Below are 15,620 nucleotides of genomic sequence, written 5' to 3'. Positions count from 1 at the left end.
TTTTCTTTGACTGATGATTCTGAGGTTACTACTGCATAATTGCATGCTATCTCAATGCAATCTTGACAATCCCTTTGGCTGCTTGACATTGGAACATGCACTTGGGCACCCAAGTACTGCTTTTGCGGTCAATTGAGTGACCTCAGAGACGGCTTTCAATGGTGGTATAGGTCAGTGGCAGAGCATTTGACTGCAGATCAATAGGTCCCCAGTTCACCTCTGGGTGCCCCCTTGTGGCTGGAATGATTTTTTATTTCTAAAAATATCATGTATTGCCATGCAACTTTAGTGCATTTATATAACATTCAAAAAAATTCCAGTAACTTCAGTGTCAGTAAGCATATTCCATTTTTTAAAATTTGATCAAGTTCAGGACTCTGTAAGGGATGATGTGCTCATGGGAGTATAAACATACAAAGCCCTTAACAGGACGTGAGATCAGTGAAAGATCATTTGATTCAGGAATAAGATGTTCCAATGCAATCTTTGCTTTGATTGGAAATCCAGAGGTCACTACTGCATAATTGGTTGCTATTTCATCAAAATCTTCAGAATGCTATTGGTTGCTTGACTTTGGAAAATTTGCTTGAGAAAACGTTTGCAATTACAGTGCACCCTAAGGAAAACATGCAATAACTTAGAAGTCAAATATAGATATCTTCTGCTATTTTAATACGTTTACACAATTGTCACCACTGAATAAGGCCTGGTGTGTTGATAAAATCAATCCTGAACACAGGTCTTCAAAAGAATTACAGCCCAGTGGTCATAAATGCTGTCTGCAGATGAGCAGGTCAATTCTGGGTGCTCAGTTGTAGCAAGAGTGAGATAGCCTGGTCCTCCTTGACATTTCGGTATGCACTATGCAACTTTTACTCACTGATAGTATCAACTCGGTAAAATTTGAATACCTGCCATTGCAGATATCTTGTCACATTTTCTTCTTTTTTTCAGATTAAAAGATGTAATGTGCATTCTGTGAAAATATATTTCTTTGGGGTACCCAGCGATTGCTTTCTTGGTATCCTGAGCTTCCTCAGCTTTGAAGCATGTTCATGGAATTTCTTAGTGGTAGAGTATTTGATTTTGGTTCAAGAGGTCTCCAGTTTAACTATTGGTGCTCCCTAGTGTCTGAGGTGAAGTGCTTTTTAAAAAAATATTCTACTGCCATCCAACACGCAAATTTAATGCATTTACATCACATTCCCAAAAAGACCAGTAACTTCAGAGTCAGTAATCATATTTCCCTTTCTTAATTTGATCAAGTTCAAGACTCAGTAGGGGATGATGTCCACATGACAGTGAATGTGAATACAACTCATTACAGTATGTTAGCTCAGTGGCAGATAATTTGATTCTGGAATAAAATGTTCAAATTCAATCTTTTCTTTGACTGATGATCCTGAGGTTACTACTGCATAATTGGATGCTATCTCAATGCAATCTTGACAATCCCATTGGCTGCTTGACATTGGAACATGCACTTGGGCACCCAAGTACTGCTTTTGCAGTCAATTGAGTGACCTCAGAGATGGCTTTCAATGGGGGTATTGTTCAGTGGTAGAGCATTTGACTGCAGATCAAGAGGTCCCCAGTTCAGCTCTGGGTACCCCCTTGTGGCTGTAATGGTTTCTTATGTCTAAAAATATCATGTATTGCCATGCAAGTTTAGTGCATTTATATCACATTCAAAAAAATTCCAGTAACTTCACTGTCAGTAAGCGTATTCCATTTTTTAAATTTGATCAAGTTCAGGACTCTGTAAGGGATGATGTGCTCATGGGAGTATAAACGTAAAAAGCCCTTAACAGGACGTGAGATCAGTGAAAGATCATTTGATTCAGGAATAAGATGTTCCAATGCAATCTTTGCTTTGATTGGAAATCCAGAGGTCACTACTACATAATTGGTTGCTATTTCATCAAAATCTTCAGAATGCTATTGGTTGCTTGACTTTGGAAAATTTGCTTGACAAAACGTTTGCAATTACAGTGCACCTTAAGGAAAACATGCAATAACTTAGATGTCAAATACAGATATCATCTGCTATTTTAATACGTTTACACAATTGTCACCACTAAATAAGCCCTGGTGTGTTGAAAAAATCAATCCTGAACACAGCTCTTAAAAGAATTATAGCCCAGTGGTCATAAATGCTGTCTGCAGATGAGCAGGTCAATTCTGGGTGCTCAGTTGTAGCAAGAGTGAGATAGCCTGGTCCTCCTTGACATTTCGGTATGCACTATGCAACTTTTACTCACTGATAGTATCAACTCGGAAAAATGTGAATACCTGCCATTGCAGATATCTTGTCACATATTCCATTTTTTAAATTTGATCAAGTTCAGGACTCTGTAAGGGATGATGTGCTCATGGGAGTATAAACGTACAAAGCCCTTAACAGGACGTGAGATCAGTGAAAGATCATTTGAGTCAGGAATAAGATGTTCCAATGCAATCTTTACTTTGATTGGAAATCCAGAGGTCACTACTGCATAATTGGTTGCTATTTCATCAAAATCTTCAGAATGCTATTGGTTGCTTGATTTTGGAAAATTTGCTTGACAAAACTTTTGCAATTACAGTGCACCCTAAGGAAAACATACAATAACTTAGAAGTCAAATATAGATATCTTCTGCTATTTTAATACGTTTACACAATTGTCACCACTGAATAAGGCCTGGTGTGTTGATAAAATCAATCCTGAACACAGGTCTTAAAAGAATTACAGCCCAGTGATCATAAATGCTGTCTGCAGATGAGCAGGTCAATTCTGGGTGCTCACTTGTAGCAAGAGTGAGATAGCCTGGTCCTCCTTGACATTTTGGTATGCACTATGCAACTTTTACTCACTGATAGTATCAACTCGGAAAAATTTTAACACCTGCCATTGCAGATATCTTGTCACATTTTCTTCTCTTTTTCAGATTAAAAGATGTAATGTGCATTCTGTGAAAATATATTTCTTTGGGGTACCCAGCGATTGCTTTCTTGGTATCCTGAGCTTCCTCAGCTTTGAAGTATGTTAATGGAATTTCTTAGTGGTAGTGTATTTGATTTTGGTTCAAGAGGTTTCCAGTTTAACTATTGGTGCTCCCTAGTGTCTGAGGTGAAGTGCTTTTTAAAAAAATATTCTACTGCCATTCAACAAGCAACTTTAATGCATTTACATCACATTCCCAAAAAGACCAGTAACTTCAGAGTCAGTAATCATATTTCCCTTTCTTAATTTGATCAAGTTCAAGACTCAGTAGGGGATGATGTCCACATGACAGTGAATGTGAATACAACTCTTTACAGCATGTTAGCTCAGTGGCAGACAATTTGATTCTGGAATAAAATGTTCAAATTCAATCTTTTCTTTGACTGATGATTCTGAGGTTACTACTGCATAATTGGATGCTATCTCAATGCAATCTTGACAATCCCTTTGGCTGCTTGACATTGGAACATGCACTTGGGCACCCAAGAACTGCATTTTCGGTCAATTGAGTGACCTCAGAGACGGCTTTCAATGGTGGTATAGGTCAGTGGCAGAGCATTTGACTGCAGATCAATAGGTCCCCAGTTCACCTCTGGGTGCCCCCTTGTGGCTGGAATGATTTTTTATTTCTAAAAATATCATGTATTGCCATGCAACTTTAGTGCATTTATATAACATTCAAAAAAATTCCAGTAACTTCAGTGTCAGTAAGCATATTCCATTTTTTAAATTTGATCAAGTTCAGGACTCTGTAAGGGATGATGTGCTCATGGGAGTATAAACGTACAAAGCCCTTAACAGGACGTGAGATCAGTGAAAGATCATTTGAGTCAGGAATAAGATGTTCCAATGCAATCTTTACTTTGATTGGAAATCCAGAGGTCACTACTGCATAATTGGTTGCTATTTCATCAAAATCTTCAGAATGCTATTGGTTGCTTGACTTTGGAAAATTTGCTTGACAAAACTTTTGCAATTACAGTGCACCCTAAGGAAAACATACAATAACTTAGAAGTCAAATATAGATATCTTCTGCTATTTTAATACGTTTACACAATTGACACCACTGAATAAGGCCTGGTGTGTTGATAAAATCAATCCTGAACACAGGTCTTAAAAGAATTACAGCCCAGTGATCATAAATGCTGTCTGCAGATGAGCAGGTCAATTCTGGGTGCTCACTTGTAGCAAGAGTGAGATAGCCTGGTCCTCCTTGACATTTTGGTATGCACTATGCAACTTTTACTCACTGATAGTATCAACTCGGAAAAATTTGAATACCTGCCATTGCAGATATCTTGTCACATTTTCTTCTCTTTTTCAGATTAAAAGATGTAATGTGCATTCTGAGAAAATATATTTCTTTGGGGTACCCAGCGATTGCTTTCTTGGTATCCTGAGCTTCCTCAGCTTTGAAGTATGTTCATGGAATTTCTTAGTGGTAGAGTATTTGATTTTGGTTCAAGAGGTTTCCAGTTTAACTATTGGTGCTCCCTAGTGTCTGAGGTGAAGTGCTTTTTAAAAAAATATTCTACTGCCATCCAACAAGCAACTTTAATGCATTTACATCACATTCCCAAAAAGACCAGTAACTTCAGAGTCAGTAATCATATTTCCCTTTCTTAATTTGATCAAGTTCAAGACTCAGTAGGGGATGATGTCCACATGACAGTGAATGTGAATACAACTCTTTACAGCATGTTAGCTCAGTGGCAGACAATTTGATTCTGGAATAAAATGTTCAAATTCAATCTTTTCTTTGACTGATGATTCTGAGGTTACTACTGCATAATTGGATGTTATCTCAATGCAATCTTGACAATCCCTTTGGCTGCTTGACATTGGAACATGCACTTGGGCACCCAAGTACTGCTTTTGCGGTCAATTGAGTGACCTCAGAGACGGCTTTCAATGGTGGTATAGGTCAGTGGCAGAGCATTTGACTGCAGATCAATAGGTCCCCAGTTCACCTCTGGGTGCCCCCTTGTGGCTGGAATGATTTTTTATTTCTAAAAATATCATGTATTGCCATGCAACTTTAGTGCATTTATATAACATTCAAAAAAATTCCAGTAACTTCAGTGTCAGTAAGCATATTGCATTTTTTAAATTTGATCAAGTTCAGGACTCTGTAAGGGATGATGTGCTCATGGGAGTATAAACGTACAAAGCCCTTAACAGGACGTGAGATCAGTGAAAGATCATTTGAGTCAGGAATAAGATGTTCCAATGCAATCTTTACTTTGATTGGAAATCCAGAGGTCACTACTGCATAATTGGTTGCTATTTCATCAAAATCTTCAGAATGCTATTGGTTGCTTGACTTTGGAAAATTTGCTTGACAAAACTTTTGCAATTACAGTGCACCCTAAGGAAAACATACAATAAGTTAGAAGTCAAATATAGATATCTTCTGCTATTTTAATACGTTTACACAATTGTCACCACTGAATAAGGCCTGGTGTGTTGATAAAATCAATCCTGAACACAGGTCTTAAAAGAATTACAGCCCAGTGATCATAAATGCTGTCTGCAGATGAGCAGGTCAATTCTGGGTGCTCACTTGTAGCAAGAGTGAGATAGCCTGGTCCTCCTTGACATTTCGGTATGCACTATGCAACTTTTACTCACTGATAGTATCAACTCGGAAAAATTTGAATACCTGCCATTGCAGATATCTTGTCACATTTTCTTCTCTTTTTCAGATTAAAAGATGTAATGTGCATTCTGATAAAATATATTTCTTTGGGGTACCCAGCGATTGCTTTCTTGGTATCCTGAGATTCCTCAGCTTTGAAGTATGTTCATGGAATTTCTTAGTGGTAGAGTATTTGATTTTGGTTCAAGAGGTTTCCAGTTTAACTATTGGTGCTCCCTAGTGTCTGAGGTGAAGTGCTTTTTAAAAAAATATTCTACTGCCATCCAACAAGCAACTTTAATGCATTTACATCACATTCCCAAAAAGACCAGTAACTTCAGAGTCAGTAAACATATTTCCCTTTCTTAATTTGATCAAGTTCAAGACTCAGTAGGGGATGATGTCCACATGACAGTGAATGTGAATACAACTCTTTACAGCATGTTAGCTCAGTGGCAGACAATTTGATTCTGGAATAAAATGTTCAAATTCAATCTTTTCTTTGACTGATGATTCTGAGGTTACTACTGCATAATTGCATGCTATATCAATGCAATCTTGACAATCCCTTTGGCTGCTTGACATTGGAACATGCACTTGGGCACCCAAGTACTGCTTTTGCGGTCAATTGAGTGATCTCAGAGACGGCTTTCAATGGTGGTATAGCTCAGTGGTAGTGCATTTGACTGCAGATCAAGAGGTCCCCAGTTCAACTCTGGGTGCCCCCTTGTGGCTGCAATGATTTCTTATTTCTAAAAATATCATGTATTGCCATGCAACTTTAGTGCATTTATATCACATTCAAAAAAATTCCAGTAACTTCAGTGTCAGTAAGCATATTGCATTTTTTTAAATTTGATCAAGTTCAGGACTCTGTAAGGGATGATGTGCTCATGGGAGTATAAACATACAAAGCCCTTAACAGGACGTGAGATCAGTGAAAGATCATTTGATTCAGGAATAAGATGTTCCCAAGCAATCTTTACTTTGATTGGAAATCCAGAGGTCACTACTGCATAATTGGTTGCTATTTCATCAAAATCTTCAGAATGCTATTGGTTGCTTGACTTTGGAAAATTTGCTTGAGAAAACGTTTGCAATTACAGTGCACCCTAAGGAAAACATGCAATAACTTAGATGTCAAATATAGATATCTTCTGCTATTTTAATACGTTTACACAATTGTCACCACTGAATAAGCCCTGGTGTGTTGAAAAAATCAATCCTGAATACAGCTCTTAAAAGAATTATAGCCCAGTGGTCATAAATGCTGTCTGCAGATGAGCAGGTCAATTCTGGGTGCTCACTTGTAGCAAGAGTGAGATAGCCTGGTCCTCCTTGACATTTCGGTACGGATTATGCAACTTTTACTCACTGATAGTATCAACTCGGAAAAATTTGAATACCTGCCATTGCAGATATCTTGTCACATTTTCTTCTCTTTTTCAGATTAAAAGATGTAATGTGCATTCTGTGAAAATATATTTCTTTGGGGTACCCAGCGATTGCTTTCTTGGTATCCTGAGCTTCCTCAGCTTTGAAGTATGTTCATGGAATTTCTTAATGGTAGAGTATTTGATTTTGTTTCAAGAGGTCTCCAGTTTCACTATTGGTGCTCCCTAGTGTCTGAGGTGAAGTGCTTTTTAAAAAAAATATTCTACTGCCATCCAACACGTAACTTTAATGCATTTACATCACATTCCCAAAAAGACCAGTAACTTCAGAGTCAGTAATCATATTTCCCTTTCTTAATTTGATCAAGATCAAGACTCAGTAGGGGATGATGTCCACATGACAGTGAATGTGAATACAACTCATTACAGCATGTTAGCTCAGTGGCAGATAATTTGATTCTGGAATGAAATGTTCAAATACAATCTTTTCTTTGACTGATGATCCTGAGGTTACTACTGCATAATTGGATGCTATCTCAATGCAATCTTGACAATCCCTTTGGCTGCTTGACATTGGAACATGCACTTGGGCACCCATGTACTGCTTTTGCGGTCAATTGAGTGACCTCAGAAATGCCTTTCAATGGGGGTATAGCTCAGTGGTAGAGCATTTGACTGCAGATCAAGAGGTCCCCAGTTCAACTCTGGGTGCCCCCTTGTGGCTCCAATGATTTCTTATTTCTAAAAATATCATGTATTGCCATGCAACTTTAGTGCATTTATATAACATTCAAAAAAATTCCAGTAACTTCAGTGTCAGTAAGCGTATTGCATTTTTTAAAATTTGATCAAGTTCAGGACTCTGTAAGGGATGATGTGCTCATGGGAGTATAAACGTACAAAGCCCTTAACAGGACGTGAGATCAGTGAAAGATCATTTGATTCAGGAATAAGATGTTCCCAAGCAATCTTTGCTTTGATTGGAAATCCAGAGGTCACTACTGCATAATTGGTTGCTATTTCATCAAAATCTTCAGAATGCTATTGGCTGCTCGACTTTGGAAAATTTGCTAGAGAAAACGTTTGCAATTACAGTGCACCCTAAGGAAAACATGCAATAACTTAGATGTCAAATATAGATATCTTCTGCTATTTTAATACGTTTACACAATTGTCACCACTGAATAAGCCCTGGTGTGTTGAAAAAATCAATCCTGAACACAGCTCTTAAAAGAATTATAGCCCAGTGGTCATAAATGCTGTCTGCAGATGAGCAGGTCAATTCTGGGTGCTCAGTTGTAGCAAGAGTGAGATTGCCTGGTCCTCCTTGACATTTCGGTATGCACTATGCAACTTTTACTCACTGATAGTATCAACTCGGAAAAATGTGAATACCTGCCATTGCAGATATCTTGTCACATTTTCTTCTCTTTTTCAGATTAAAAGATGTAATGTGCATTCTGTGAAAATATATTTCTTTGGGGTACCCAGCGATTGCTTTCTTGGTTATCCTGAGCTTCCTCAGCTTTGAAGTATGTTCATGGAATTTCTTAGTGGTAGAGTATTTGATTTTGGTTCAAGAGGTCTCCAGTTTAACAATTGGTGCTCCCTAGTGTCTGAGGTGAAGTACTTTTTAAAAAAATATTCTACTGCCATCCAACACGTAACTTTAATGCATTTACATCACATTCCCAAAAAGACCAATAACTTCAGAGTCAGTAATCATATTTCCCTTTCTTAATTTGATCAAGATCAAGACTCAGTAGGGGATGATGTCCACATGACAGTGAATGTGAATACAACTCATTACAGCATGTTAGCTCAGTGGCAGATAATTTGATTCTGGAATGAAATGTTCAAATACAATCTTTTCTTTGACTGATGATCCTGAGGTTACTACTGCATAATTGGATGCTATCTCAATGCAATCTTGACAATCCCTTTGGCTGCTTGACATTGGAACATGCACTTGGGCACCCAAGTACTGCTTTTACGGTCAATTGAGTGACCTCAGAAATGGCTTTCAATGGGGGTATAGCTCAGTGGTAGAGCATTTGACTGCAGATCAAGAGGTCCCCAGTTCAACTCTGGGTGTCCCCTTGTGGCTCCAATGATTTCTTATTTCTAAAAATATCATGTATTGCCATGCAACTTTAGTGCATTTATATAACATTCAAAAAAATTCCAGTAACTTCAGTGTCAGTAAGCATATTCCATTTTTTAAATTTGATCAAGTTCAGGACTCTGTAAGGGATGATGTGCTCATGGGAGTATAAACGTACAAAGCCCTTAACAGGACGTGAGATCAGTGAAAGATCATTTGAGTCAGGAATAAGATGTTCCAATGCAATCTTTACTTTGATTGGAAATCCAGAGGTCACTACTGCATAATTGGTTGCTATTTCATCAAAATCTTCAGAATGCTATTGGTTGCTTGACTTTGGAAAATTTGCTTGACAAAACTTTTGCAATTACAGTGCACCCTAAGGAAAACATACAATAACTTAGAAGTCAAATATAGATATCTTCTGCTATTTTAATACGTTTACACAATTGTCACCACTGAATAAGGCCTGGTGTGTTGATAAAATCAATCCTGAACACAGGTCTTAAAAGAATTATAGCCCAGTGGTCATAAATGCTGTCTGCAGATGAGCAGGTCAATTCTGGGTGCTCAGTTGTAGCAAGAGTGAGATAGCCTGGTCCTCCTTGACATTTCGGTATGCACTATGCAACTTTTACTCACTGATAGTATCAACTCGGAAAAATGTGAATACCTGCCATTGCAGATATCTTGTCACATTTTCTTCTCTTTTTCAGATTAAAAGATGTAATGTGCATTCTGTGAAAATATATTTCTTTGGGGTACCCAGCGATTGCTTTCTTGGTATCCTGAGCTTCCTCAGCTTTGAAGTATGTTCATGGAATTTCTTAGTGGTAGAGTATTTGATTTTGGTTCAAGAGGTCTCCAGTTTAACTTTGGGTGCTTCGTAGTGTCTGAGGTGAGGGCTTTTTAAAAATATATTGTACTGCCATCCAACACGCAACTTTAATGCATTTACATCACATTCCCAAAAAGACCAGTAACTTCAGTCAGTAATCATATTTCCCTTTCTTAATTTGATCAAGTTCAAGACTCAGTAGGGGATGATGTCCACATGACAGTGAATGTGAATACAACTCTTTACAGCATGTTAGCTCAGTGGCAGACAATTTGATTCTGGAATAAAATGTTCAAATTCAATCTTTTCTTTGACTGATGATTCTGAGGTTACTACTGCATAATTGCATGCTATCTCAATGCAATCTTGACAATCCCTTTGGCTGCTTGACATTGGAACATGCACTTGGGCACCCAAGTACTGCTTTTGCGGTCAATTGAGTGACCTCAGAGATGCCTTTCAATGGGGGTATAGCTCAGTGGTAGAGCATTTGACTGCAGATCAAGAGGTCCCCAGTTCAACTCTGGGTGCCCCCTTGTGGCTGCAATGATTTCTTATTTCTAAAAATATCATGTATTGCCATGCAACTTTAGTGCATTTATATAACATTTAAAAAAATTCCAGTAACTTCAGTGTCAGTAAGCATATTCCATTTTTTAAATTTGATCAAGGTCAGGACTCTGTAAGGGATGATGTGCTCATGGGAGTATAAACAAAAACAGCCCTTAACAGGACATGAGATCAGTGAAAGATCATTTGATTCAGGAATAAGATGTTCCAATGCAATCTTTACTTTGATTGGAAATCCAGAGGTCACTACTGCATAATTGGTTGCTATTTCATCAAAATCTTCAGAATCCTATTTTCTGCTTAACATTGGAACATGCGCTTGAAACGATTTTGCAATTACAGTGCAGCCTAACGAAAAAATGCAATAACTTAGAAGTCAGATATAGATATCTTCTGCTATTTTAATACATTTATACAAATGTCACCACTGAATACGCCCTGGTGTGTTGATAAAATCAATCCTGAACACTGCTCTTTTATAGAAGTATAGCTCATTGTTCGTGAATGCTGTCTGCAGATCTGCAGATTCTTATGTCACTTCTTGATGCTCTCTTGCAGCAAGATTGAGACAACCTGTGCCTATTTGATATTTTCATATGCACTATGCAACTTTTACTCACTGATAGTCTCAACTTGGAAAAATTTGAATACCTTCCGTTGTAGATATCTTGTGACATTTTCTTCTTTTTTTCAGACTAATAGGTCTAGTGTGCATTCTGTGAAAATATATTTCTTTCGAGTACCCAGAGATTGCTTTTTTGATAACCTGAGTTTCCTCAGCTTTGAAGTAGGTTGATGGTATATCAAAGTGGTAGAGTATTTGATTTTGGTTCAAGAGATCTCCCATTCAACTATTGGTGGCTGCCATGAGTTCTCATTTTTAAAAATATCATGTATTGCCTTCCAACTTCAGTGCATTTAAATCACATTCGTATATATCTCATAAATATCAGTTATCATATTTCATTTTCTTAATTTGATCAAGTTCAAGACTCTGTAAGGGATGATCTCCTGCTGAGAGTACATTTGAACACAACTCTTAACAGCATGTTAGCTCTTTGGTAGATCATTTATTTCTGGAATAACATTTTCCAATTCAATCTTTTCTTTGACTGAAAATCCTGAGGTCACTACTCACTATCCCCCACCCCCGGTCTCCACTGTGCCCTGGTTGCCTTGCACCGAATTTCCCGACAGTTTGAGGTTACTGACGCTCAGGACGAGAGGGCAGCACATGGCGTTTTCCTCCCTGCTCCCCCCTTAGATTGGTTACTTTATCACCCTTCAGGATCAGGAGCTATTTTACAATGCGATACGTGCATCCAAGTTTTCCTTCCTTGGACTTTAACAACAGTGTGAGTAGTCAGGAGATCCTGCGCTGGTCCCAGCCACCGTGGTTTGTTCCACCGGCTTCTTCTAAGGTCCTTAATCACCATCCAGTCTCTAGATTTCAGGTCATGGAGTGGTCTGTCTGCTTCTGCAGTACCTGGAACCAGACCTGAAAAAGAGATTCCTGCAGTCTAGCACAACAAGAAAGCATGACATCAGATATGGCTCCTTCCAGCTGGTTAATTGCTCCCATTCCTCCAAATCCTGCATTTGGTGGGCATCTTAACAGAATCTCATATGGGCTAAGACCATGTTTTGTTTTTGGCACCATCCTCATGCTCATGAGCACCAGTGGGAGCGTCTTACTCCATGCCAGGCTCGTCTCCTTACATGTTTTTGCCAATTTGGATTTGAGTGTGCCATTTTCCCTTTCCACTGCTCCACCACTAGCAGGGTGGTAGGCACAATGCTGGCACATGTCTATGCTATAGTATTTGCTTAGCATGTATAATGCCTGAATCATGAATGGGGTACCATTGTCGCTGGAGATTCTGTTGGGAATTCCCCACCTGGGAATAATTTCGGTCAACAAAGCTTTTGCCACCACCTCAACGTCCTGCTTCCTTGTAGGAAACACTTGCACCCATTTAGAAAACACAATACACGCAAATAACAAAGCAGTATTTTTTCCAAAATACCCCTGACACAAGCGTGTGAACGTATAAGTTTTTCCCTCGAACTGAAAGGCAAACTAATACTGGCTATCCCTATGCACTGGAATACTGAAAAATGCGTTAGCTAGGTCCACGATGGTGAACCATTTACTATCGTCTGGTATAGATGAGAGGATTTGAGCGGGTTTGGGACGTTTGTTGCTCTTTGTCTAATTGCTGTATTGACTGCTTAGAGGTCCTGTACAAACCTCAATTCATTACGACCTAGTTTTTTAACAGGGAAAATTCGTGTTCATACAGGTGAATCTGGGCATGGCACTATCACTCCTGCATCCAGGAGGTCTTTGAACACTGGTTTAATGCCTTCTATGGCTTCTGGTTTCAGGGCATACTGACATTGCTTGGGCCTGTAATCTGACTTAGTTGTGATTTTTACTGGTGTTACCCCTTTAATCAACCCTACATCATTCTTCCCTCATGCCCACAACACATTAGGAACCTTTCTTAGGAGGGGGGATTCAGGAAGAGGAATGGAAGCCTGTTCCTGCTTTCCCTTGTGTTTTTCTACCACCTCTACATGTCTTTTAACCTTGAGGGTAAATTGCACCTTTTGTCTTCTTGTTCCCATGCAGCTATTTACCTCCTCTCCCTGCTCATTAATTTCCCATGTACCTTCCTGTTCTGCTCTTACCCAAGGCCCCAAATTTTCCTATTTGAGGCCTCTTGGTTTTGTGATTGACACATGAGGATGTGAAAGTACCATGGCAAAACACTCCTTTTGGTGAGTAGGTGGCCCTTCAGTTAGTATCACTGAGGCTGCACACTTCCCCTTTCCCCAATACACATAATCAAGACAAATTGCCTCTGCTGGGAGCTCCTTGCCAAACCACTCCTTTTCATATTCATGATCAGGCCTCTGGACACAGATGCGGTACAGTGCAGATTTTCTAGTTTCATTACTTCTACACCTTTTTGTTCACTTTGTTTGAGGATATCTGACATAGTCAGTTCTGGTGGGTTCCTGCGCAATCAGCCACTAGTATGAGTACAGTGGTTCAATTTTGTCAGAGTACATCTGTTGCGCTGTTGGCTCGATTACCTTTAGGCCCTTTGGTTTGGACTTGATTATGATGCATAGCTTGTGCATGAAAACTCATCCTATCAGATTTACTGGACACATTGTGGACATAAAGAATGCATGGGTGAAATTTCAACCCCCTTCAGTTTGGCAAGGGAGATGGTGTGAGTAATGTTCTAGGGCAGTGTGTCTAGTGGCCCCTACTGTAGTCAATGTTTTCCCAGATAACGGAATGTCTAATTCCCTAGCCTGAATTACAGATTTAGCAGTGCCTGCATCCACCAGGAATGACATACGTATACCCTGCACTGTTAGGGATAGTTGTGGCAAACACGACTAAGGAGGTGCGGTATACTTCAGATATGAGGGAGAGAGAATGTGGTGTGTGTGTACTGGGAGGGTGCTGTGTGCATGATGTGTGTGTGTGTGCGCTCTTATCTGTAGCTGCGGTTGACCCATCCCCAACTCTGCCCCTTAGTCTGCTTCCTCATTACAGCCCATCTCCTTCCATGTTTTACAGTCTCTTGCGAAGTGCCCTTTCTTTCCACATGTGTAGCATCAGTCATCTGTTTCAATGTTGTCCTGCTCATAGCCCCCTCTTCTTCTTCCTCTTCCACGGCCTTGTCCTCGACCACGGCCTCTGCCTCTTTGTCCTGTGACAGTTTGATACATTGTGCCTCATTCTCTTTCCTTGTTTGTTTTTTCTCTGATACAGTTCTCAGCTGTTTTTCAGAGTGGATGGCATACTACTCGATAGTGCTCATGTGGGCCATTTTCCACCCGACACATAGCTTGCATACCTCTTTTCTGATTTCGTCTTGCAGACCGTTCATGAAGCACGGCTGCAATGGGATCGTCATAAGGTCTGGGTCATCCTGGGTAGGCTGGGGGAGAGACTTTGGAATAGTCTTGCGTCACCATCGCCAGAGTGTCTTGCTTTGCCCTCGGCCTGAGTTGCCTTGGCTCTTGGCTCATTCCCGGTGCTGCAGCTCCTGTCACAGCCCCTCATTCCTCTTCGGCTGGCGGTTGAGCTGGTGGGGCGGGCACTGCAGGGGTCGCTGCTACCGGTGGAGCGCGAGGCATAGGTGGGCAGGAGTTTTCAACCTTGGAAACCTGCACGGACTGAAGCATCTGAAACATGGGGTTAACATCCCCCTCCCTCTTTTTCCTTTCTCTCTCTTCTGCCTCCCCCATCCAATTCTCCCATGCTCCCTAATTGACTGTAATTAGTCTTTTCTTTTCTGCCTCCCTCAAATTATACTGTATACGTCTTAGTTTATTTATCCCCATACAACCTCCCAATGGAAACCCACATTTACTCCATAATGCTATTTGAGCCGTTACGTCTGGTCCATATTTATTCTCATGTCTGTACATAACTGTGACTTCCATTTTCAAGGCTGACACCCTGATGGTGCAGCTGTTTCAGCTTTTGGTGTCTTACTTTTATTGTTACCCATCACTGCATCAATAATAAAATCAAAATCAAAACATCAATAAAATGTGTTATTGGTGTTACAGATTAATAATAATATTACTCTTTTTCTTTTTTTCTACACAATCAGAGGCATCAAACAATCAATTTCATACCAATATTAGAAAGTTATTTACTACTTACTCTACGTCAGTTGGCTTCGGTCATCCGCACAACACTGACACTGTCATCCTCCATACTAAAACAAACTTTCCCAAGTGGCCCTGATCCGCGGCTCGTCGGAGTTAACTCTTTACCACTTGTGTCCATCAATGGGAGGGGACTCCAGTGCCACTGTTTCCTTACAGTCCACTTTTTGGAGTCTACACTTTTTGCCCCAGTGTCATCACACTGCGCCAGGTCCCAGACCCTCGAGGTCCCAGACCTCCCTACAACAGCCACCGTATCTGCCTTACCCTCGGTTCACTCTATGGTTGATTGCAGAAGTCCAGATCCCGCCTCTGGAACTCCTTTTTCCCTTCAAATATGGGGTTTTGGAGATGAGGATATTTATCTTTTTTCCTCAGGGATGTCTC

The 15,620-nt window shown here is 39.8% G+C and overlaps 4 non-coding genes across 4 annotated transcripts; all 4 read left to right on the top strand.

Moving 5' to 3' along the window:
- The first annotated feature begins 6,279 nt into the window (after nucleotides 1-6,279).
- Nucleotides 6,280-6,351, top strand: trnac-gca. The gene has a single exon. It is a non-coding gene; the product is annotated as a tRNA-Cys (tRNA).
- A 1,311-nt stretch (nucleotides 6,352-7,662) lies between these two features.
- Nucleotides 7,663-7,734, top strand: trnac-gca. Its single transcript has one exon. It is a non-coding gene; the product is annotated as a tRNA-Cys (tRNA).
- Nucleotides 7,735-9,045: 1,311 nt separating this feature from the next.
- On the top strand, nucleotides 9,046-9,117 carry trnac-gca. Its single transcript has one exon. It is a non-coding gene; the product is annotated as a tRNA-Cys (tRNA).
- A 1,306-nt stretch (nucleotides 9,118-10,423) lies between these two features.
- On the top strand, nucleotides 10,424-10,495 carry trnac-gca. The gene has a single exon. It is a non-coding gene; the product is annotated as a tRNA-Cys (tRNA).
- The last annotated feature ends 5,125 nt before the right edge of the window (nucleotides 10,496-15,620 follow it).

Source organism: Electrophorus electricus, chromosome 3, assembly GCF_013358815.1.
Source record: "Electrophorus electricus isolate fEleEle1 chromosome 3, fEleEle1.pri, whole genome shotgun sequence".
Lineage (NCBI taxonomy): Eukaryota > Metazoa > Chordata > Actinopteri > Gymnotiformes > Gymnotidae > Electrophorus > Electrophorus electricus.
The sequence above is the reverse complement of the archived record's forward strand: the minus strand, read 5'-3'. Positions and strand labels throughout refer to the sequence as shown.